This window comes from Anas platyrhynchos, chromosome 1 (assembly GCF_047663525.1).
Source record: "Anas platyrhynchos isolate ZD024472 breed Pekin duck chromosome 1, IASCAAS_PekinDuck_T2T, whole genome shotgun sequence".
NCBI classification, from domain to species: Eukaryota; Metazoa; Chordata; class Aves; order Anseriformes; family Anatidae; genus Anas; species Anas platyrhynchos.
Genome location: NC_092587.1, coordinates 87,014,512 through 87,037,500, shown reverse-complemented (window position 1 = coordinate 87,037,500; position 22,989 = coordinate 87,014,512). Strand labels below are relative to the sequence as shown.

The following is a 22,989-nucleotide window of genomic DNA, read 5'->3' as shown; positions in this document are numbered from 1 at the left end:
ACCCAATAGAGAACACATACCTCGGCCGAACAATTGTGAGCATATGTTAGCTATGCCAATATCCTGTGGAAAGTAACAAAAGGCTTTAACTTATTTTTAACTGAGAGAAGGGCACAACCAAGAAAGTTTGCACTTTATAATTTCAAGTCAGATATGGGATTACTGTATTTCCCTCCTCGGGAAGTTGCATGATTACTAATTTTATAATTAAAAAAGTAAAAGTTAATGAGGAAACATGTTAACATCAGATGATTTATGTGCCTATTAATATTACAAGTGTATTGGGAAAAAAAAAAAAAAAAGAGGGGGAAAAGGAAAAACCCATTGTGTAATCCAGTTCTGATGAAATGCCGGACAATTTTGAGACTGATAAAATGAGTCACTGCCAACTGACTCAGCATGACAACAGGAGTTCATTGTTGCATTTTGACTGAAGGAAACAAGCAGCCAGTTGGTTTAAACTGGATTCTTTCTTTCCCTAAAATGTGATATTTCCACCATCTTCTTCCCCCGTCTTCCACCAGCCCCTCTGGTGTCTCCAGTACATACTGCTTTTATTAAGTCCCGCGCTAGTCGGCTAGCACCGCATACAACACACATTAAGCCCTCGGATGCTGCATGTTATAAAATTAACTTAAAAGGCTGGAATACAGCTCTGTTTTTAAGTCCCAGTGTATTTATATTTCACATATGGTTTTTGCTAGGCTATTCACAGGGGGGACTATAAAGCATCTCAACATGTGAGGTACTCTTATAAATTCCACGTTGTCCTTAGTTGCACTCGCTGTCCTCAGGCACGGGGGCTGTTGGACTGCACGCGCTGATACTGATATACGTGCTGCTTCTTACATCCACATCTCCCCCTCCCTCCTCGGAGGTTTGGCAGCAGCAGGACGGCTGAATTCAGCTCAAAAACTGGAATTCCTGCTCCTCTCCCAGGCCTTCTGGAGATTATTGCCTTCTGCCACCCGTTGCAACTTTTCTCTGAAGTTAACAAAACAAGGAGAGCTCAGCAAGCGCCAAGGGGCTCAGGACCCTGTAGAGCCCGGGCAACACACCCACGCAAGATATACTGTCCCCATCACTGAGCTCTCTGAGGACTGGAGCTGTGCCCAAGTGCTTTTAAATATAGGAATGAGGTGGATTTATGTCATTAAGACACAGGAGAGACCAAGAGGAAGGTTCACCTGTTGCACAGCGTTGTATAAAGTGTGCACTGTGATGCTGCAAAATCTGGTTTGTGGCTCTTTTCCCTCAATATGCTCATATCTCTCAATCTCATCATTCATTATTTTCTGCTTTTTTGCCCTTAAACTGCTTCTCCTGTAGTTGCCCAGAATTGTGAAGACAGCCCTTTTCCAAAGGAGATCATCAAAGTCTGAAAAGTTTATTGATATTAACTGCAGCTTATGAGAGAATCCTGAAAATGAATTATTTTTGAGAAGAAACAAACACCAAGAAAGGTGCATACTTCTTCAGGCAGCTAAAACATCTTGTGTCATTATAACTTTTTAAAAAGCATATTTTGCCAAAAGCAACTATGCCATGTCAAAAATTATCATGCCAGGAGAAACTCCTCACAACAGAAACACTGGTAGTCAACAAACTGGGTTATATTCCCGATAATTTGCCAGGTGACTTTGACTAAGTCAGTCGATGTCTCTAAATCTGAGTTTATCCATCAGTGCAAGAGGTTACTAATGCCTCCCTATTTCAGGAGGGTGTCTTAAAGCTTAATTAATTGATGTTCATAAAGAACTCACATTCTCAGATGAGAGGCATCAGAGAACACCAAAGTATTATTAATCTCACGTGCCAAAAAATTATCCCTGCTCTTGCAAGAAACGGCTCTGAAATATTTGTAATTTCTATGGTAGCAATATCCCCAGTTCAGTTTGCAAATGATGAGAGTTATCCAAATAAAATAAATGTCTGGTCATCAGAGTAAACAAAGACATCATTTTAAGAGTCCAATCTAAATTGTGGAGATAATCAATATGAGAATAGCAGTGCCCACAATGAAACCTGTATTAATTATGAAGAGAGTTTATGAAAGAAATTAATCATTATTATGGAGTTCACTGTAGGAATTTAATAGCATGAGCCAATTCTACATGACTCTTATGATGCTTGAGGTCAAATATGCTGAGTTTGAAATAAACTTTAATCTACTCTGAACTAACTTTGTATAAAAAAAGAAAGCTTCTCATAAGTTCCACAGTACTGCCCAAAATAACAAATCTACTCTACCCCATAAGTGCGTGTGGTCTGATATGCCATCCTGAAAATAGATTCTAATGTCTCTCCTCCCCAACTTTTTTTTTTTTAATCAGTGCTATAGGAAAACTACATACAGCGATTACAAGAGAAAATGAGGTATCAGAGGTAACCAATATGTTTTTATGATTTTTTTTTAACTAACCACCCATCCAAAATAAACACACCAATGTTTACGGAAATAAAGAAACAAATTATAGCAATTTTAGGTAGCATACCGCAGTCAAATAAATACTATTTTCTAATAAAACAAACTGGGAGAAACCCTAACAGAACTTAACCCGTAGTAACCAAAACAAAAACTCAGGAGACTTTTGTTCCAAAATCAGAGTTGTTCTTGAAAGCAAAAGATTCATATCCATTGGTCAACTTGAGCGCTAATCAATTAATCCTTTTTGTTAGATCATAAATTCTCTGGGGAGATGCGATGACTGGAGTTGTTGAAAATGCTCAGTGTTGGCTTAATTCCATCTCCAGTCAAGTCAAGTCCCCGTTGTCTTCAAAGAGAGAAGAGCTAGACTGATGCTGAGAGCTTTTGAAAAGCCTACCCTTTGCATTTATTTGCTTTTGTGAAGTACTCCATAAAACAAATAAAAGCAGGATGACATAAGTAATGAGCCCATCCTACCTCTGAGGTCCACACGCAGCAAGTACTTTGTGGTCAGGAGCTGACAGAGAGTTCTGGGGGAGTTTTGTCTGGGGAACCTTTGTGGGGGTTCATGAGGGGGAGGAAGTTGTGATGCATCCAGGCCAAAAAGGCTGGCTTCCCCTACAGGTGCACAGGGAGGCACAGCAGAAAAAATACCTTGCTCTTTTCCAAAATATGGGACTATCCGTTTTGGAGGCTACTCATAATGAACACGGAACTTGCAATACTGTCAGTACTAATTAGATGTGCAAAAGGAAGAATGAACCCTTAAAATATTGCAAGAACAAATGGTCCAATTAAAACAGTCTGAAAGAGCTCAGTGGGAATATTTCTCTTAGCTTCCTTTGTTGATGCAGTAGGATTTCTTTGTAGTTGTACAATTCTGCTCACTCAAATTCTCTTGGCAACTACAGACTTCCTTACGTCTGATCTCATCACACACAGATGGCTCATGCTTGTAAAATATTATTTGGGGACGTGTTGGAGTGGCCTGAACATGGGTCACTCCAGCAGCGTAATCTGACTCTAACAGTTTCTCTGGACTCGGATAACCTTGAGTCCAGCCATTGTTTCCCAAACTGTAAAATGGGGAGAGCGTCAACCTGCTCACAAAGCAACGAGAACGTGTGAGCCAATATTCCTACAACTCTGGAAAAAAAAAAAAAAAAAAGGAAAAGTGTTATTGCTATTTGGGGAGAGTATGAGAGGGTCATGTGGGCTTCAGTTTTATTCTCTTCACTGAAACAAACACCGACACAGATATAAATAGTGCCTGCAGGAAAGCAAGGGTGAACTGTTTGCTTTTTTTAAAAAAATAAAATTGTAGCTTTTGCATGTGAAGTCTGTTTAGAAGAGTTTTGAATAGTTTAATAATTAAAAAAAATTCTTTACTTCTAATAGTGTTAACATTTACCAAAGTAGATTTTTTTTTCCAGTGGTGTCATAAATTCGCAGTATTTACCCACCAGTTCTGGTTTTCATAACAAGACTGTGGTTTTTATTTTGATCACTGGTTAATTTATTGCTGCAGCACATCATTTTCCTTTTCTTTTGGAGGTTCTGAGGAAAAGTAATTCTTTACAGACACTGTTCAGATGGCATTTTTCAATTAAAACCACTTAAAGCAGAAAAGAACGGTTGTCTGGTGGGGGACTGAAGATCAGAGTTCAATGCTTGGCTCTACAATAGACTCCCTGGGGAAATTTTCAAAGGCACAAATGGCAGGTTGGCACATCACTCCCATGCTTGCTTTAGTGGGAGTTAGTTGCCTCTGAAAACCTCGCTTTCCTTTCCCTGGATTATCCTGATCAAGTCACTAAATCTTTCTGTGTCTTAGTCTGCAGTCACTATAGTGGGAATTACAATATTTTGTTCCCTTCACCTTTTGCTTGACTTGCTCATTTAACTATACGCTTCCTGAGGCAGCGAATCTATTTTACAGGATGTAAAACCCCTGCACCAGCGGATGGGGCGCTGATCTCATCTGGGACTTGCCTAGTTCCATTGCAATACATACACACAAATGATGTTAATGCTGATCTGGGAATCTGGCTAGCATTAATTTAAACTGTTTTCTCAAAGCCCGGGTTATTGTGTTTTCTAGGAGCAGCACTGAACTGGAAGAAAAACTGCCAAGATAACACCATCCATAGAGCAGGTGCAGGACAGGCAAGATGGGGCAAACATCTCTGATATGGCACCAGCAACACGACCCCTTCACCAAAAAGTGGGGTTAGTGACCCTCTTCACCTCAATCCCTGATTTCTGGTGACTTCCCTTTGGGCCAACTAGAACCACACAAGTCTACATTCTTAGCCCGAAACATTACTTTTTACTGTAACAAATGTCCATGTGAGGCGAGTGTGCACAAGGCACAGAAATTTGTTTCAGAAAACAAATTGTGAATCTGAGTATGTTTTGACACCACGCGAGTATGTGTACTGAGCCACCGCAGCAGCAAAAGCAGTTCTGTTTCATTTATCCCGCAAGTCAGGACTAGGCAACACAATTTTTATTTTCAAACGGCAAATGCAAAAATCTCAGAAATGTAACACATGCACCCAATTAAAGGGCAAGAATGACAATACAGTGAACAAATGTGCATGGCACGTAAATTCAAAGCAATTTTGAGCTGCATTTGTTTACCCAAAAACTGGAGTGCCCCAAAGAGCTATGTAAATGAAAACAAGAATTGTTTTATCTCGTGAACTTAAATGTAATGGGGCTGCAAGTAAAGAAAAAAAAAATCATATTCCAGGCACACGCATTAATTACCTAGTAGCCTACCAGGAATTGCCAAATTTGCCAGCTGTGATGAGGATAGAGCTAAGCACGTTCCAGAGCTTCACCACTGAATAACGACGTATTTCAGATACCCAGCAGTAGTTAAACTGGGCTTTGTACTTTTGCCCTACTGTATAAATGATTCTCTAAGCCATTCATCTTTCTCAATGACCTCTTTATGGCCGTAACCAAGATCCTAAGTTTTGTGGGCAATTTTTTTTTCCACAAGTAAACTCTGCTGAAGCCAGCAGCATTACAGTAGAATAATTTTGGTATAATGTATGCATAAAACTTACAGGTATCTTTATGTGCTATAGGCACATTCCCTGCTTCTTTCTCCGTCATTCAGCTTGCATCGTCCCCACACTCAGCCCAGGATGCAATACAAGACAGAGTTCCTACAGCAGACGTAAATAATTCAAGAAAGTTTGTAACTCCTCAGGGAGATTTACTCACAGATCACCTGCTCACAGAGCTTACAGAGATGTCAGAAAAGTTCCAGAATTATTAAAGATCAACAATGGGAAATAGCATCAGAGAATATCAGTATTATTTCTGCACAGAGCTGAAACTGGTTTTGATTTGTTTCTTTTTGGATAAATTCGCAAACTTCAAAGGGAGCGGTTTAAATTTGCCAGAGAAGAAATGTTGTTTGATTGCTTCATGTACTGGGGTGCTGCTGCAGTTGGATCCAGAAAGAATGACGCACCACAGTCTGACATGGCTTTGATAGTAGATAAGTAAACCATAGGATTGCCAAATAAAGAGGTCAAAAAAAAAAAAAAAAGGAAAAAAGGAGAAAACACCCAATAACCCACTACCAAAAAGAAAAAACAAAACAAGAAGACAACAAAACCAAAAGGAGCTGCTAAAGCAAATCACACCAACAGACTATGCAGTGCAACATGAGCAAAGGAAACCCAAGGAAACCCAAACAACCCCCTTCCCTATTGCTGATGGCCTGCCCCGTGCCCCACATGGCATCATCACAAATAGATTCTGCACAGAGGCAGAAAGATATAAGCAAACAGTTCTGCAGCAACAGCAGCCCAGGCAGAACACCACCACTTGCCAACCGAGAAGCCTTGACTTACTGGCCACGTGCCTCCACTTCTGCTCTGCTGATCCACTTCCACTACATCAGTGGCACCTCGAGGTGGGTTTACAAGCACTGGTGACAGATGCGTTGTGAACGTGACTTCCCGTCTGTGACAATCTTTGTATTTTCCTCCCAAAGGCAACGTGTACTAAGGACATTCTTTACGTGTCCGGAGGCCAACTGGCTGTCACTTTCTTTACACGACATACCACATATATCTAGGACATAGAAAGGGTTATTTCAGACTTCAGAGGGGACATCTATAGCCAGAGCGTTTCCAAAATAAGGATGGCAAGTTGCTGAAAGAAATTATTTAAAACTTTTTCTCAAGTACAGAGTGATAGAATTGGAGTAAAATCATCTAGAAGGGGTTGGAAACACTTCCTCGTGAAGCCTTAAACATCACTTCTAGTGACATTAACTTGAGCTACGTGTCCCATCGGAGAGCAAGTGTCAGCAAAGTAAATGCATTAGTTAAAGCTTAATAGTAGTTTGGTGTTCAATATCCTGAAATATTTAATATGTTTTTTTCCCAAAGTAAACTGTTATTCAGTTTTAATGAAGACATTAACCTGCTTGATTTGTAAGCTCCTGTGGGAAGTCAGTCTAAAACACTGTCACAAGAGGTAGGCAGAAGTAACAAGAGCTCTGACAGGAAATCAAGCACATTTTAAATGTTAAAAAAGCAGCCAGAAAACGAGTCTCAATATGCTCTTGTTTTCTTTTAGTTTTGTTTATTTTTTGGTAATATGATTTCTGCCCTTTAAAAGATGCCAATTAAGGCTGGTTACAACGTCGTCTGCACGTAACTGCGGGGATTGAAATCTATGTGAGTTTTCACCAACTATTTTGTAAACAAGAAGCGGTAAGAGCAGAGGCTCAATAAAAAAAAAAAAAAAAAAGTTTGGGTCCAAATCTGAACTTTGAGACACTTCTCGGTTGCCAGCATTGCAGAATGACAGCTTTGAACTGGAACCCAGTGCGACATTTTAGTCACAGTTTGCATGTCCTGGACCGACTCGGGATGCAGGCTGCGCTTCCTGGGAACAGCCAGTCTCGGGAGCTTGCAGCTTGAAACGAGAGCGATAAAACAAGATGAGCAAAAACGGTGAGACCCTGAGCAATTACGGTGGGTGTGTACTCTTCCTGAACCGCATCTTGGTGGTTTGACAAGGGAGACAAGCTGGCTGCTTTGTTTCACAGTAGCTGCGTTCAGTTCATGCTGTCAAGCGTGGATTCCGACACTTAACAGTATTAATATTGCTATTTCTATTGATATAATTAGCGCTTCTATAAATAATAGCTAAAGCTGCCATAGCTAAGTATATTACTGCAAGCAGCACCATCAGGCCCTTCTTGGTTACACCCCCTCCTGGAAAGACAGGCTGATTGATCCAAACGAGGAGACAGCCACCGAGCAGGGCTGTTGATTCTCGTGGCCCAGCTTCCACCACGCAGAAGACTCTTCCCTACAACCACTTGGGATGTGTGAGACTAAAGTTTCTCACCAGTCTTGCACCTGCCAATGTTTGACTGCTATAAATAGGGGCGCCTCTTTTCAGCCGCCTGATGCAAAAACCTGGCGTTGAGCTGGCGGGTTGTTATTCACACGCCACAATGGGGGGAGAAAGTCCTGCGAGAGTTTTGGAGAGAAGCGGGACCCAACCTCCAAATTCCACCTAAAGAGCACAAAGGGTTCTATTTATTTATTTTACAGCGACGAAACGGGAAACTGCCGAACAAAACAGGCAATGCTGCTTGTACAGAATAACAGCACCTGCTCTTTCAGCCCCAAATTTCATTCTGTTGCACTTAAAACTACCAAAGAAGAGCTTTTCTAGTGGCCTGAATACCAAACTCCAGGCACTCCCAGCCTGTTTTAAAGAATTTTGCTGCTGTTTCACTCTTCCTGAGAGCTCCGACTTCTACCGTAGGGTAAAGCACAGAGCGAGCAGTGCTGGTCACGGAAATAAAGCCTCAGTACCTTGCAAAAAATACAAAGAGTTAAAAGTTATCACCGATTTTGGAAACAGCGGGGATTTTCTGCTTTCTTCTTCCATAAAGTGATGTGTGACACAAAGGCTTGCTGAAGGCCAGTATTTACAGCGTCTGGAAATATAAAGTGCTACGTGTAAGAAAAACAGCCGGCGTTTCTGACTGCGGTTTGTCACAAAAAAAAACCTTTAAAAGTTGGAAGTCCTTAAGCTTTAGACCTATGGATGTGCCAAAGGTAGTGAGGAGATTAAGTCATTTGTGTACAGGCGCATTTTTAAACCTTGCAGGTTGTTGCAGCAACGCGACTTGCTAGCTGCAGTACTTGAAAACTGAAAATGGTAAAGAGGATACTACAACTCAGAAGGAGCTTTGAACTCCTGTACTGCTAAGACAGCTCGCTTTGTATGAGGCCAAAGCACTCAGTGCTGTGTCTGGCAGTAATATCAATGCCAAAATCATTCCTGTATAATTCCACTGATGTCACTTCAGTTATTTCAAAGAGGAAATTCATGTCTAAGCCACGTTCTGTTTTCTGATGCAAACCCAGAATAACTACAGTGAAGTTTATGAAGTTACTAACACTGGCACTCACTGTCAAACCGAATAGCCAATGGAATAATTGGCACCGAGTCTCTGAAGTTATTACTGAGATATTCTACATAACCATAACAACAGCATTTCAGAATTCTCCGTGTATATACCTTTGCAAATATCTGTGATGACAGCACACGAGCATTATTCCTGTTACAGATAGGAAACAAAGACGGAGCAATTTTCCCTAAAGTCAAATAAGCTATTCGTGGCACAGCTGAGAGCTTCAGGGTTCCAAGTCTTAAGCCAGGAACCAAAACCAGTAAACAAGCACTCAGGCTTCAGTCTGCTTTTATGAAAATATAAGAAGCGATAATTGGGTTGGACCCCGTATTTGAGAAAAAGAAAGAAAGAAAGAAAGAAAGAAAGAAAGAAAGAAAGAAAGAAAGAAAGAAAGAAAGAAAGAAAGAAAGAAAGAAAGAAAGAAAGAAAGAAAGAAAGAAAGAAAGAAAGAAAGAAAGAAAGAAAGAAAGAAAGAAAGAAAGAAAGAAGGACAGAAGGAAAGGGAAAAGAAAGAAAGAAAAAGGAAGGAATAATAGGAAGGAATAATTATTTTTTTTTTTTTGAATAAACAGTAAAACAATCAGAACTATCCCAGATGAGAACATATGATTACAAAAGGTTATATTTAGGTATTTCTTGAGGCACTTTTCAGAACTATCTGAGAAAATCAGAGCAGAATCAAGTATTTACTAGTATTGGTAAGAGCAAAATAATCTACTCCCTGAACTCCTTTTTTATTCTGCTCACACTGCTCGGGATACAAAATGTGGGACTTCACAAAGCAGTACAGAAATCACCTCTGGTTGTGAAAACCTGTCAATGACAACTTTTTTCTTCTGCTTCGGGATTGCTCAGTGATTCATCTCGGAGTGCACTGCTCATGAAAATTAAAGAACTGGATTTTGTTTTGTTTGTGTTGCTCTGATACCTACGATCAAGGGTCAGCATGGCTATGGGAGGGTAAACAAACAAAGTTTACTAAAAGCTGCCAGTTTGAGACATTGTATTGTTTTTGTTTTGTTTTTAATACCAAAATAATTTGTGCATACTTTCAACAACAGCTTGCCTCTTCCGAGAGTTTAAACTGCTGGTAAGATTACTTGGGCTACTATGCATGCAATTACAGATTAATTTTGATCATTTAACATTAAGTTGGTACTTTGAACAAATTAAAAATAATTACTTTTCTCCCTAGCATCTTCTATATTAGTAATTCCAGTTGCTCTGGAATCTCAATTAACTAAGCATCCTAAATTCTGTCCAAACTTGGCCAGAGGACAGCCTTTTCCTTCACGGTACAGGTGTGATTATTTGGGAACAGTTTGCAAACCTAAAACCCCACTTTGCTTGAAAGGATTTACAGCCTCACATGGCAAACTGTACTGAACAATACTGAGGTCCTGTGAAAAACAAACAAAGAGAACACATTTATTTTCTAATACCGAGATGGAAATCGTAAGTCTTAAGAGGCACCTGGAATTTGACCAGAGTTACCCAGCAAGGATCAAATCCTATTTGTCTTAGTCAGGCAGTCCTGCTGAAATCAAATAAGCCTACAGCACGGATCAGTCTACTATGGCTATGGTTTAACCTCTGAGGCATGCCATAAATCCTGTACCATAAAATAGGTGCTACGGATTAATTTCTAATCCCAAATTATAACTCCTCGTTGAAGAACTGAAAACCCAATTCCCCTCAAAGATTTAAACAACCAGGATAGAACCACGCTGAGACCTTTCAAGACCTTATTTTTAAAACATCGAACAAAAATATTGTCCACAATACTAAATTAATGCAGTGACAATTAAACCACGCTGTTTGAAGTAACAAATCATACACTATGACACAGCATCTTTTTTTTTTTCTTTCCCAATTTTGCCTGCACATGTAGTCACTAATTTACCCAATAAATTAGTTCCACAAGTGGCTCTCCGAGTCATCAGTTTGAATTATCAAGTTTCTGCTGTATTTCCAAAACAATGCCAGGCATGCATGTGCGTGGGAGGGATGGGACAATGAAGCCAATAGGTGCAGCTGTGGCCTGGGAGGCAGAGGGTCTGTGCAAACTCTGTCACTGCCTGCTTTTTGACACTGGCAACTCGTATCACTGCTGTTTAATTTAGGGTCTTATAAGATTTTAGCCCTGAAGTCACCCCCAAAACATTTGGAAGGCAAAGACGAGCCTTCGTGAGCTTCACAGAGTCCTTTTCCACTCTCAAACAGAAACGTGGGGAGGCAGTCTGGGTTCACTGCTTTTGTATCTTCCCCACGTGTGAATCAGAAAAAGAATTCAGCCTTTACAAAGCAGATTTATGCAAGCACAGGTGAAAGACAGCCTCTGTAAATGCAGAAAACTGAATGAAGTAGCTGGTACCTTACGCACCTGGCCTCACTGCTGCACATGATCTGAGCTGCTCTCTTTTTTAGGTTGAATGCTAGAAGCCCCCTGATCTGAAAGCAGGGGGCTTTGGATGCCATTCCTAACATTACAGCGTTACCATGAAATCCTTGGCCAGAAAGATTCTATGTGCTAGCACAACAAACAAGCCAAGTTTTATTTTAAGACTATAAACCATTTTATTTTGGAAGCCACAAGACATCCATACCTCGAACAACTGACTAGTCGCAGGTTCTACGTGCTATCAGAAAGTTTTCTTCAGCTAGAAATGAGGATTTTTTTTTTAAACACCTACAGATTAAATGATGAGATTTAAAATAATGCTAAAATCTTCTGTAATGTTCTTCCTGCATTACAAATGGACTATTAAATCAGTGAAGTGCCAATCAAATGCTTTTGTACTTTGAAAGAAAGGTTTAAATAACAAAAGCAGTTTTTCAGGCCTCTCTCTCCCTCGGTAGTCAGTGTCACCTATGCACTAATTACAACATATTTACTCTCTTTTCTAGTAAGATCACAATTGAATAGATTTTCAGAGCACGATTTTTAAGAAAAGTTGCAATCAGAGTCTCGTGGATTCTGGCTCTTATTAATCCAGCTTGTCTAAGAAAAATACAATGTTGTGCAGTAAACTTCAAGATATATGACAGGACTGAATAATAACAGCTCCGGATTCGATTCCCAGCTTTAAAATCAACTCGCTGCACGACCTCGGGTGAACCATTAATTAACTAGGGCCAAATCCTCTGTGGACTAAACACAATGGAGCTAGCCAGTTTGTACAAACCAAAGATCTGGCCCCAAGTTTCCAGAAGTTTTGATTCAGGCTGGCCAAACACTGGAATTTTCATCCTACAAAAAAAAAAAAAAAAAAAAAAAAAAAAAAAACAAACGCTCGGTTGCGTTTCGGGACAAAAAGTAAAGCTCTCACATCCTTTGTGGAATAAAAGGTCTAAGCAATTCCTTGTGTGTGTGTGTGTGTTGGGGGGGACGCGAAGCTCCCTCACAGGAGCTGAAGGCAGAATTGACAGAGGATGTCGAGGCAGGTAGCCACGAACCATCACTTCAATTTTCTGGTCAGAGAAACTTATTTTATTATATTTTTTTTCCAGTAAAACTGGAACTTTCCTGCAGAAAACTGCAGCTTTACAGACACCGCATTTTCCACTGGGGAGGGAAGGCTCCTTCCAGTCAAGGCTCGGAGTGGCCACCGACGGCAGCCCAGCTGCTAGAAACGCTCTCACCTCAGAGCTCCTTACAGAAGGCTGGCCCTGCTTTATAAAATAGCCTTTTAAATAGACATTACAGGATTATTTTTGTTTTAAGTCGTTTTTTGTTGCAAAGCGCCCCGGGACCCTCGGATGCTAAGGGGAACGGCGCTTCTGTGTTAGTGCTGGGATTTCAGGGGCAGGATTTTTATATGGGATGCGATTTCTGTACGGGACGTAGTTTCTATGCGGGACTTAATTTCCATGTGGGACTTAATTTTACGTGCGACACCTCCCCAGCCCTCAGGAAGCCTCAGAAGCACTCAGATTCCGGGACTGTTCTGCAGTTGAGGTGTTTATACAGACACTTTTCCACCCAAACTACTACTTGGACCCGAGAGCCTCTCTCCATCTCTCACTTTATTAACATTTATTAACATTTATTAACATTTTTTCCTCACACCTCAGCCCCGGGGCCGCTATCCCCCCCCCGCCCCCCCCCTTTCCCTCACAGGCGGCGGTTGGAGCCCAACGGCTCCCCCCCGTGGCCCCGCCCCTCGGTGGGCGTGGCCTCGCGCTGGCCCCGCCCCTCGCCGCCCGCTGACCCCGGAAGCGCGGTACCTCTCTCATCTTCCCCCTCGGCGCGCAGCGGCTCGGCGCCTCCCGCAGCCGGCCCCCCTCATTGGCCCCCGCACCCCAAGGCCCTGCCCCCATTGGCTGCGAGCCCCGCCACTCCCCGCTTGGGACACGCCCACCCCATCCCCAACACATACACACACACACACACACGCACAGGGCCCGCCCCCTTCGTGGCGGGGGGATTTTCGATAGGCGAAGCCGCGCTCGCCGGCCCGCTATGCGCGCTTCCGATTGGACCGCAAAAACGTCGCTCAAAATCGCGACGCCTCCCATTGGCCAGCGCGGGAATGCTAACAGCCGCCTGGCTCTCCGATTGGCTCCGCTGAGATGTCACTCAGTGCCGGCAGCTGAGCGCCCATTGGCCACCTCGGGCGGCTCCGCCCCCGAGCAGCAGGTTAGGTTGCGCTCCCCCCCCCCTTCGTTCCCGCTTTATTTATTTATTTCCCCCATAAACTTAAATGACCCCGGGGGGGCGGGGCCAGGCCGGCCCGGCCAGCCAATGGGAGAGGAGGAAGGTGGGCGGGGGCGCTCTCCCTGCCCTCGGCCAATAGGAGGCGAGGGAGCGGGCCGCGCTTGGCTGCCCGCCGGCCAATCGCGCCGCGCCCTCCGCCCCCGCCCTGGCACGCGGCTGGGGGGGTTGTTGGGGGGGGAGGGGGGGGGCGGTTAACGGCCGCGGGGGGCGCGAGGCGCGGCCGTTGGGCGAGGCGGGAACGGGGTCGCCTCAGGCGGCGCGGGCGGGCGGGGTGCGTGAGGAAGGGACGCGGGGTTGTTTCCTTCCTGCCGCTGGGAGAGCCCGGCCCTTGCCCTGCAGGCAGGGAGGGAGGGAGGCGAGGAGGAACTTGTCGCCTCGGGTCCGCAGGGCTCGGTTTGAGACCCCCCCTCTCCCCCCAGCCAGCGGTGGTGGTTTTACCGTGAAGGAGTGGTTTGCATACACCGGCACAAAGCAGCCTCAAAACGCACCGTCGCCACAAGCACCACGAGGATTCAGTCAGTCCCCAAGGCTTGCACCGGTGGTTCCTTCACAAGGGACCTGAGTGTGGAAAACATGCAAAAAAAATACACTTGATTCCATAAAAACTGATTAAAATCATCCAGTCCACATCACCCCCTCAAAGAGTGCGCCAAAACCTTACTTTTTACCACATTAAGTGCACAGGCAGCAACCCTTGGTGTGTTAGCCCCCACAATCCCTCCCACAACCAGCACCATAATAAAGAAAACCTGTTGAATAACTTCAGTTTTTGAGTTTTCAAAGCATCACATGAACATATTTATAAAGTTTTTACTGTCCTTAAAAACCCTTTATGCTTTGTTTCCGTCAGTTTTTGATCGTAATCCTATATGCCCATACTGTTCTGTCTGAGTTCTGTTACTCTGACCTACCTTCCTCTTTCCGCTTTTTCTTTTTTTTTTGAGGTCAAAGAAGGTCTCGTGCTCTAGCCAAATTCGCCTCAGCGTATTTCTTTTTTCCTTCCTGTGCACTAGGTTAGTTTAGATTTGGCTATTATCATCCCTTTGAAGAACCCCGAGCTTCCTATCTCCTTGTTCTCTTGCAGCCTGCTCTTGTGCAATCCAGCATCATTCTCCGGTTTCCTCATCCCTCCATCAGCTGTTTGCTCTTCTGTCCTTCCTTTTGCACGGACCACAAAGTCTGAGGTTATCACCTTAACCCAAGATGCCTCCCACATTTGCATTCATACCCATCTGTGGGAGCCATGTGGGGAAGATCTCCCCCCTTCCAGCTGGTTTCTCCATCTCTCACATCGGAGTTTGGCACCGGGGTTTTCCAGGAAATGACCCCGCTGGGTTCCTTCCTGCACAGCCGAGCCTCCCGGTGCCATCAGCTCGGGCGATTCTGCTGCCTGTCTGCACATCTCCTGCCTGGATGGTTGGATGCTGGGAGAGTGCCCAGCTCCTTTGCCTCCTTTCATCACACCCAGGACTTCCAGCAGCTCACACTCCCTTAAAACATTATTTTACACCATTTCTGAACACCAAACAAGGCCATCTCTCTTCCCCAGCCCCTCACTACACTCCCCGAAAAAAGGATTACCTTTTAATTTATGTTCTGGTCGTGTGGGTCACCCCAAATGAACCCCCCCTTTATTTTTCAGCCCATGTAACCCTTCAACCCTTAGCCCATCAATAACCCCCCCCCCCCCCCCCCCCATGCAGGGGGGTTATTTATTTAATGTAACAGGAGTAATTAGTAGAGCAAATTACAAGTGGCATTTAAAGAAGGGAAGGAGCCCCATCAAACTCAGCTCGGTATTTTACTGAAGTACTTGGGTTTTAAACACTAGCATAATCTGACTACATAACTACTTAAATGTAAGCATACGCCAGAGTTCTTTGCTGAATCAAAGCTTTAATTTTCTTCCCATTTTCCTGTGGCCTGTTCTGCATTTTTAAGCTGAGAGAGTGTGGAGTAAAACTCTCAGAAAAATAATTTCTCTAGGGCATATTCTGTTTGATAATGTCATACCTGGAACTTCATCTGGGCTGTCAAAACAATGGCGCATGACAGTAAAACTGAGCACACTTCATATACATAAATCTTTCACAGTCTGTAACTAAGTGTCTAGAATGAGCTGAAGGCTCCTCCAGCTGAGTTATTTTTCTAAATGAGAAATTATGTGACCGTTAGAGCAGGTAACTTCCCAGACAGTATCTTGAGATAACGACAGGTATAGTTGATAATACGTGGATATATGAGGAGAGGGCACGCTGCAGAAGGATAGGTAATTCTAAAAAGGCACGGAGGAGCAGATTCCTCTCCTTGGGCGGCATTTGTCGCCCACCTCAGATCACAAGGCTGTGTTTTTGGTAGGAATAAGACCCGTTTCAGATGCCCAGCAAGGTAGTGGCGATTTGCTGACACAACTGGGGAGGAATGTTTCCAGGGGTGATGCGAGTCTGCTTCTATTTAATGCTGTCCTTAATGACTGTGGGATAGCACAACTTAAAAATTTTGGTTGAGAAATTATGCCTGAAAATGTTACAAACCGCTCTGAAAACATGGATATAATGCAAGCCGATTGCGTTAAACGGATGAAGTGTTGCAACCAACAGCAATTCTATTAAATATCAGACTAAGCATGGTATAGAAACAATACTATCAACTATAAAAAATCAACTATCATATCACTAATCAGGAATTTCCTCGTGAAATAGGAATAGCTACGGAGGCAGAAATATTCCCGAGGAGATCCAAGAGGTCAGGCTAGGCCACAAGTGAAACACAAAGCAAAGGTAAAAAGGGCAAATCTCATTCTAGGGTATACAAACAGGAGTCATACTTAAACTAAGCCCAGGAAGAAGCGGTTCCTCTATACTCAGTGCCAAGGAAGCCTCAGCTGGAACTCCACGTTCGGTTTCAGACACTGCATTTAGAGGAGACTCTGAAGAGCAGAGAACAAAAAGGTTTGAAGGGACAACGGTAAGAGACTTTGAAAACAGGACCTATGAAAAAAGGGCAAAGGAATTGGATTTGTTTAGTCTAGCAAAGAATAAAGAGTGGAATGTTACAAAGTTCTTGCATTAAGTAAAATTACTGAAGAAGATAAATTGTTCTCCAAATCCACCAGGTCAAGACAAAAAGTAACCGCTTTCCTTTGTGGGAACGTTTTTGCTCAGATGTTGGGAAAACCTCCTAGGAGTTCAGTGGTATAATGGCATCCTTGGAGGCTGTAGAATCCCCAGTACTGAGTGCTTTAAAAATTACATCAGATGGGGGCCAACGACTGTGTCTGGACAGCTGTCCAAGGTAAGGAGGGAAGACCTGGAGTGGCACACTGCCTCGGTGGGAACCGCACCACTGGGAGAAGGCAGCCCAAAAATCCACGTCTTTTGGCAACAGCCAGCAATTTCTGCTTTACCTAGGGACAGGATGCTGTCTGTCAGCTCAGGGGGAGCACAGTGCTGCTCCAAGCAGCACCAATTTCCATCCTCTGCTTAGTTTAGGTAGTAAATAGTCAGGGCACCACCTCCGGGAGGCTACCAGGCAGCAGCTCTCAGATACTGTCAGCTATTTTCCCTGCAAGATCCTTCAGGATTTTCCTAGTGTTACAATTTTACAGGCATGCATTTGACCAGAGGAGCATTACAACAAGGGGACAATTTCCCATGTGTAGCTTTCCTTGGGGCTAAAGCCCTACAGAGCACAACTCCTTTCAAACCCATGCAAATCCCTCTATTTATTGAGTCATTTAAAACAGATCTTAAAAATAAGTTTTCTGGTCACACAGTACAAAGATTGGCAAGCTTAGAGTCTTGTAAGAGCAACATCAGAACGGGTTGCATTTTTGTACTAAATGTGTGTGAATATCAAATTCTGTATAGTTGCTTACCACGTTCAAGTTTTGGGGCCCAAATTTCTTCCCTTCATTGACAGGAATGAAGAAGTAATCTCTCGTCAGGCAGAACTCACAGTAAAAGCACAAGAAGTTTAATTTATTACATTCCTACAATATGACTTCATTCTTGAGCATTCTGTGACAATCTGGCCTAATATTGCACTGATTCAGACAATAGAGCTGTTCTATTGTACTTTAATGACTGGAAATGTAATTTGCTTCCTGTTTAATATTTAAGCCAGCAATAATACCAAAAAGGCTTATTGCTCCTAAGAAAAGATGAAAGGGGCATAACTCTTTAGCTTTTTTGTGTTCAGAATCTGACCTACTTTAAAAATACTAGAAACTCATGGGAATGGCCTTCAGAATTAAAAATACCAATATAAGATTGTTGCTTGGGAATTTTAAGATACATCACTTCCAGCTCATTGAAAAGCAGAATTTCCCTCCCAAGGGAAATCCGGATGATTCAAAATTAATTTTTGTCTTGAAATACTGAATTAGCAGAGTGTTTTTCCACAGAAAGTAGACTTAAAAGAAAAAAAAAAAAAATCCTGGACTTTAGAGATATTTAATTCAAGCTTGATGACTAACCCCACATCTTCCAGTCTGGCTCATTTTCAGATCAGCCTATGCCTGCTGTAGCAACCCTTACATTATTGGTGCTTTGGGGGGCTTTCTGCTCGCTTCACAGAGAAGAACTCCACCTCTAGCCCACACTGCCCATGAAACTCTTGAGTGGTAAAGAAGGAAGACACATTTTAGTGAACATGTGAGGAAGACAACTCAGGAAGGCTAATCTGTGGAGGACAACAGCACGATCGTGCATTGTGTGAATGCTACAACAGCGACAGATGCGGTGGCTCAGATGGAGATGCAAAATCAGAAATAAAACATCTGGCTGACACCTTCTGGCTGTCCCCATGGCAGGACCCAGCAGGTTGTGTCAGACACCTACAGGGCAAAGAAACCAGAGTGATCTGAGGCTTCCTGAAATGCCTTAGGGACGGAGCCATTTCTAGTACTTCATGAGTTCGGAGCAGTACCACCGTGCAACTCTAAGGTAGATGGATGCACTGTGTTAAGCCACTGTCATACATCCACCTGACAGCTGGAAAGGTGAATCTTTTTGTGAAAATGTTTTGTTTTAAGCATCCACTTGGGATGAATATTGGTAAACGTATGAAAAAAAAAAAACAAAAACCAACAACAAACCTTTCACAAGTAATTCTGGGCAAGCATCTATCACCAGGCTCTACTAACGTCAGGTATCACTGGAAGGAAGATGGAAAGAAGACATTCTTGAATGTTTTTTTTCCACTTAGTTTTATAAATAAGAGGGTGGCATCTCTTTTTAAGCCATGACATTTTGACAAACAATGATGCTTTGTGTTACCCTCTGGTGAGGAGAAATGTGAACAGAATGGTTTCAGGCAATCTGAAAAGCAGCTTGGGAAGGAAGACTGCTGTGTACTATTCCCAGATCAGTCATTTACTTGCTCCATATATTTGGATAAGATACTTAGTCCTTATCTATATGCCAAGGTTGTACTGCTTTAACTGTACCAGTTCAGTAAAGCTGTACAAACTCTAGTATTAACACAACTAGATTGGTATTAAAGTACTTTTATCAGAATAATGTGTTCATGTGGGCAAAGGGAATAATCTTACCACTATAATGTACCTTTGTACCATTATAACTGCTGGCACAGTGGGGAGTGGACTGTTATAGCACCAAGATAAAAAGATCTCAGCCCTCACCAAAATACTTACACCTAGTGCTAATACTGTGCATAGACCACCTCTGGTGTCTCAGCTTCCCCAGCTGTAAGAGACTCGTAGTTTGTGCCTTGCAGGGCCGATGAGCCTTAATTCATATCTGTAACAAGGCTTTGAAAGTCTGTGTGGAAGGTGACAGGGGTTTTTAGCCACTCAATGCTGTTTTTTTTTAAAAAAAATAAATTTCTAAGAAGTGTTTGCAATAGATAGCTGTGCCCCCAAAACATGTCATAGCTGGGCTTGCCTCATTTTTCTGTGAACATTCACATTATGTTTGACTCAGACTTCTGACAGCTATTTCATGACATATTGACTGTGAAACCATCCCTATTATTTCACTATTATTTCATGTGTTAAAAGGGAAATCCACTCCTCTACTTCTCTGGCCTTCAGGGACTGGCTTTTCCCTCCCACTGCCATTAGCCTGACAAGGAAGAGTTAAATCAAGGGGTACAAAAGGGAAAAAAAAAAATCTTTCTCGAGACAAACATACAATAGGGGTGTTTTCTATGCTGCCTTTTACCACAAAAAAAAAAAAAAAAAAAAAAAAAAAAAAAAAAAAGAAAACCGAGAGGGGGAAAAAAGTCAAGAGACTGCCACCTGTTGGGAGAAAGGAGGGAGAACATGAGAGCCTCAGACCCTGGCAGCACCTGACAGCAGTTGAGCAATGTTGGGCTAATTGTTGGTGTAAATGACATCAGCAGTTGGCCTGCGATCAGTAGCTTCTCTCCGAATAATTTAGTAAGTACAAATATTAAAAAAATACTTGGAGTTAGACATTAACCAGATGAAATGTTTAGACAGCAATAGTAAAATGCATTTGATCAAACTTTATGGACTGAAACTCAAACAGTTTTATTTAGTAATAATAACGCGGATACTGATGCAATTCTTAGTTAATCAAAAGGGACAACTCAGAAGCAGCAGTCTTTTGAAATGGAAGAAATATCACTTCAAGGGCAACTCCAAATTTGTTCACAGAAGGTTTCCTAATCCACGAGCCCATTCTAATCGCTCCTTTCCCACAGGCACTCGCTCTGAGTGCCAAGGCCACTGATGTTTTCTCCAGGCTCACCGTCCATCTGAAAGCCACAGAGCTGGATGCTTTGCAGCGGGCTTTCCAGTGCATCTTGCAACCCACACAGGAGCTCCAGCTGCTCGGCCCTGCATTGACTCAGTTGTCTGCTACAGTGAATGAGACTCAGAGCTGATGTTAATGGGAAAAGCTTTGAAGGTCTAAGGCCCCAGGAGATGCCTACACAGAATTGGATGCAGAAGACCAGGATCCTCTTTGTTGTCACACCCTAAAGACTTACACACCTTTGTTTTCCAAACATCCAAGTAGAATGTAACCCGTACCATATACATAAATGCCCCTCACCTACTTGCTTTAGCACTATACATTTGGGAAGAAAAGTTCAAGGACATGACAACAGACTCTCCCCTTTTTAGGGCAGAGCTTGTGTCCAAGAATTCTGCTAAGCTGTAGGAGAAGCGAGGCCTTTGAGGGTTACTCTGGATTTCAAGAGCTGGAGCCTTCCCACCAGGCCTGCTTTCCAAATCACCTCCACCAGCATGGAGCTCCAGCCCGAAGCTGCTCGCTGGTGTCTAGGGAGGGGAGCACATCTGGCTTGAATTTAGCATTTGCTGTTTGTTAGCACTCCAAAGGCTGTTTAATTTATGTGCAGCCTGCATGTGTGCACACATGTGTGTATGTATGTATTAAGGAAGACAGCTGGTTGTAGGCAGGCAAGGTTGACTGTCACCCCTGAGGCAAGAGGCCCATGGAAAGCAGGGTGGCCGGTGTTGCATTATTGCCCTTTACAATTCTCTGACCTCTGCTTGATATATTTTTCCATAACCCTAGGCAGTGAGCTCTCTGTGGGTGGGAACTATCTGTGTGTTATTGTCTGTTAAATGAGGCCCTTGTTGTGGAACACAGTTTCTGAACATCACTGCTAGACAAATAATGCCAACAGGCAAGGTGGCCAGCATCTGTCTTAGCTGCTTCACCCCAGGCAGGGTGGGTATTGCCTGATCCAGGGGAAGCTGGCCTGCAATGGGAGCAAAATACTGTCCCCTTAGAAATATGCTGACACCAGCAAAGCACAAAAACCACAAGTCCCAAAAGCAAGAAGGATACACAACACGTGAAGCAATAACGAGGGTGGCAGCTCACAAAGGTGACCCACAGGCCTTCTGAGATGGACAATCAGGAGCCAAGGCAAGCACAGCCTCATGCAACAGCGTGAGATAGCACTCAGCCCAGGCGTAGCAGAAGCACAAGGAGTCATTGGAGTTAGCCCTTTCAGTTGCTGCTGTGTTTATTGCTAAGAAGGAGCAGTGCTAGCACATCAAGGTGATGCCCAGAAGACTCATACCTACATTTCTGACCCTGTAATATTTCTTTGTCCCACAGGAATTGAAGTGTCTTTAATACACTGAGAGAACCCAGCGCTTTTCAGTGGAGTTTACACTGTGGGGCAGAAAAGAAGCGTAGAACAGAGATTTTGGCTTCTTCACAGGATCCGGTATGTGACAGTGCTGTCAGGATGTTTATACACAGGTGCTGCTGTTGTTCAGGTAAGTGACAGTCAGTGGTTGCAACAAACACCATGAATAACAACTGAAATTCAAAGCTGTACCACTATAAAGTCGAGAGTCCCTTAGCTCAAAGTAGATGTGACAGAGGGCCCACAGTTTTCCCTGATTCTCTGGGAATAACATTTTTATTTTGCCATGAAACCATGCTTGAGAATGCAAGTCCTTGGGGTTACCAGGGAGGCACTGAAAGCATCAGCTGAATGTACCTGATGCAGCATTGCCTGACTGCTTCTGTGGCCTCTGAGGCTTTAGACTGGGGGGAATTACAAATATTCAGTTCCTCTCCAGGGGACATTAACTCTGGAACATGCTAGGCATTAAATTACAAAGCATACAATCACTTCACTGTTAACCAACTCATGCTTGTACCACCAGAAACCTCACTTAATCCTCCCACCTTCCCCAGTCCCACAAACTCCTGTTGCCTTCGACTCAACCATCCAGTTTAGATGGACAATACATGAACCCTTTTAAGTGGTGTCAGGGCAAAGATGTTTGTCATTCTGAAAATCAAAAGTAAAAAGATTAAAATATTGAGCACTAAGTTCTGTATTATATTTTTATAAACAAGACTTGATTTTCACATTTCATTAAAAATGTACCTTAAAAATTAGATTCAAGACAATCAATGTCTAGTCTACCGCACCATCAAGATAAGAACCCAAGATGTTTTCTAAAGGGTCTGTCTGGCTTCCTGGGGAGTTTAATGTAATGAAGGGCCCTGATCATATTGTTCAGGAGGCTGGGAATCATAATATACAGGTACTGCTCTGTTGTGCTGTCAACTTGCTGGGAGTCCCTGGACAACTTGCTCTTTGCATCTTTTTCTATCAGAAAGCAGTAATATTTGAAACTTCTGCCCACAGTTAAGAGCACGAAGCAAGAAGAATAGAGCTGTTAAGTCATATGCTATTTGCTAGCATTACTCTGGGATAAACAATGAGAACTGCAATTATGGGCAGGGTGAACATTACCATACTGGCAATAATGGAATAAGATTGCACAGAGTATTAAAGCTAGAGACCTGTAAGTGTTAGCTCTTACCACTTCCCAGAACAAGCTCATCTCCATTCTCTGGACAGCTAACAGCACACGCTGCGTATAGTGAC

At 43.0% G+C, this 22,989-nt stretch overlaps 1 protein-coding gene and 1 long non-coding RNA gene across 2 annotated transcripts in view; one reads left to right on the top strand and one right to left on the bottom strand.

Moving 5' to 3' along the window:
• Nucleotides 1-22,989, bottom strand: part of ZBTB20 (zinc finger and BTB domain containing 20) — a 522,330-nt gene that overhangs the window by 491,290 nt on the left and 8,051 nt on the right. Inside the window, exon 2 of the mRNA XM_038181943.2 lies at nucleotides 14,103-14,172. The gene's annotated coding sequence lies outside the window, so the exon portion shown is untranslated. The remainder of the gene's footprint in view (nucleotides 1-14,102; nucleotides 14,173-22,989) is intronic.
• LOC140003551 (uncharacterized) lies at nucleotides 13,141-21,835 on the top strand. The gene is made up of 3 exons (XR_011812431.1): nucleotides 13,141-13,536; nucleotides 14,034-16,581; nucleotides 21,696-21,835. It is a non-coding gene; the product is annotated as an uncharacterized lncRNA (long non-coding RNA).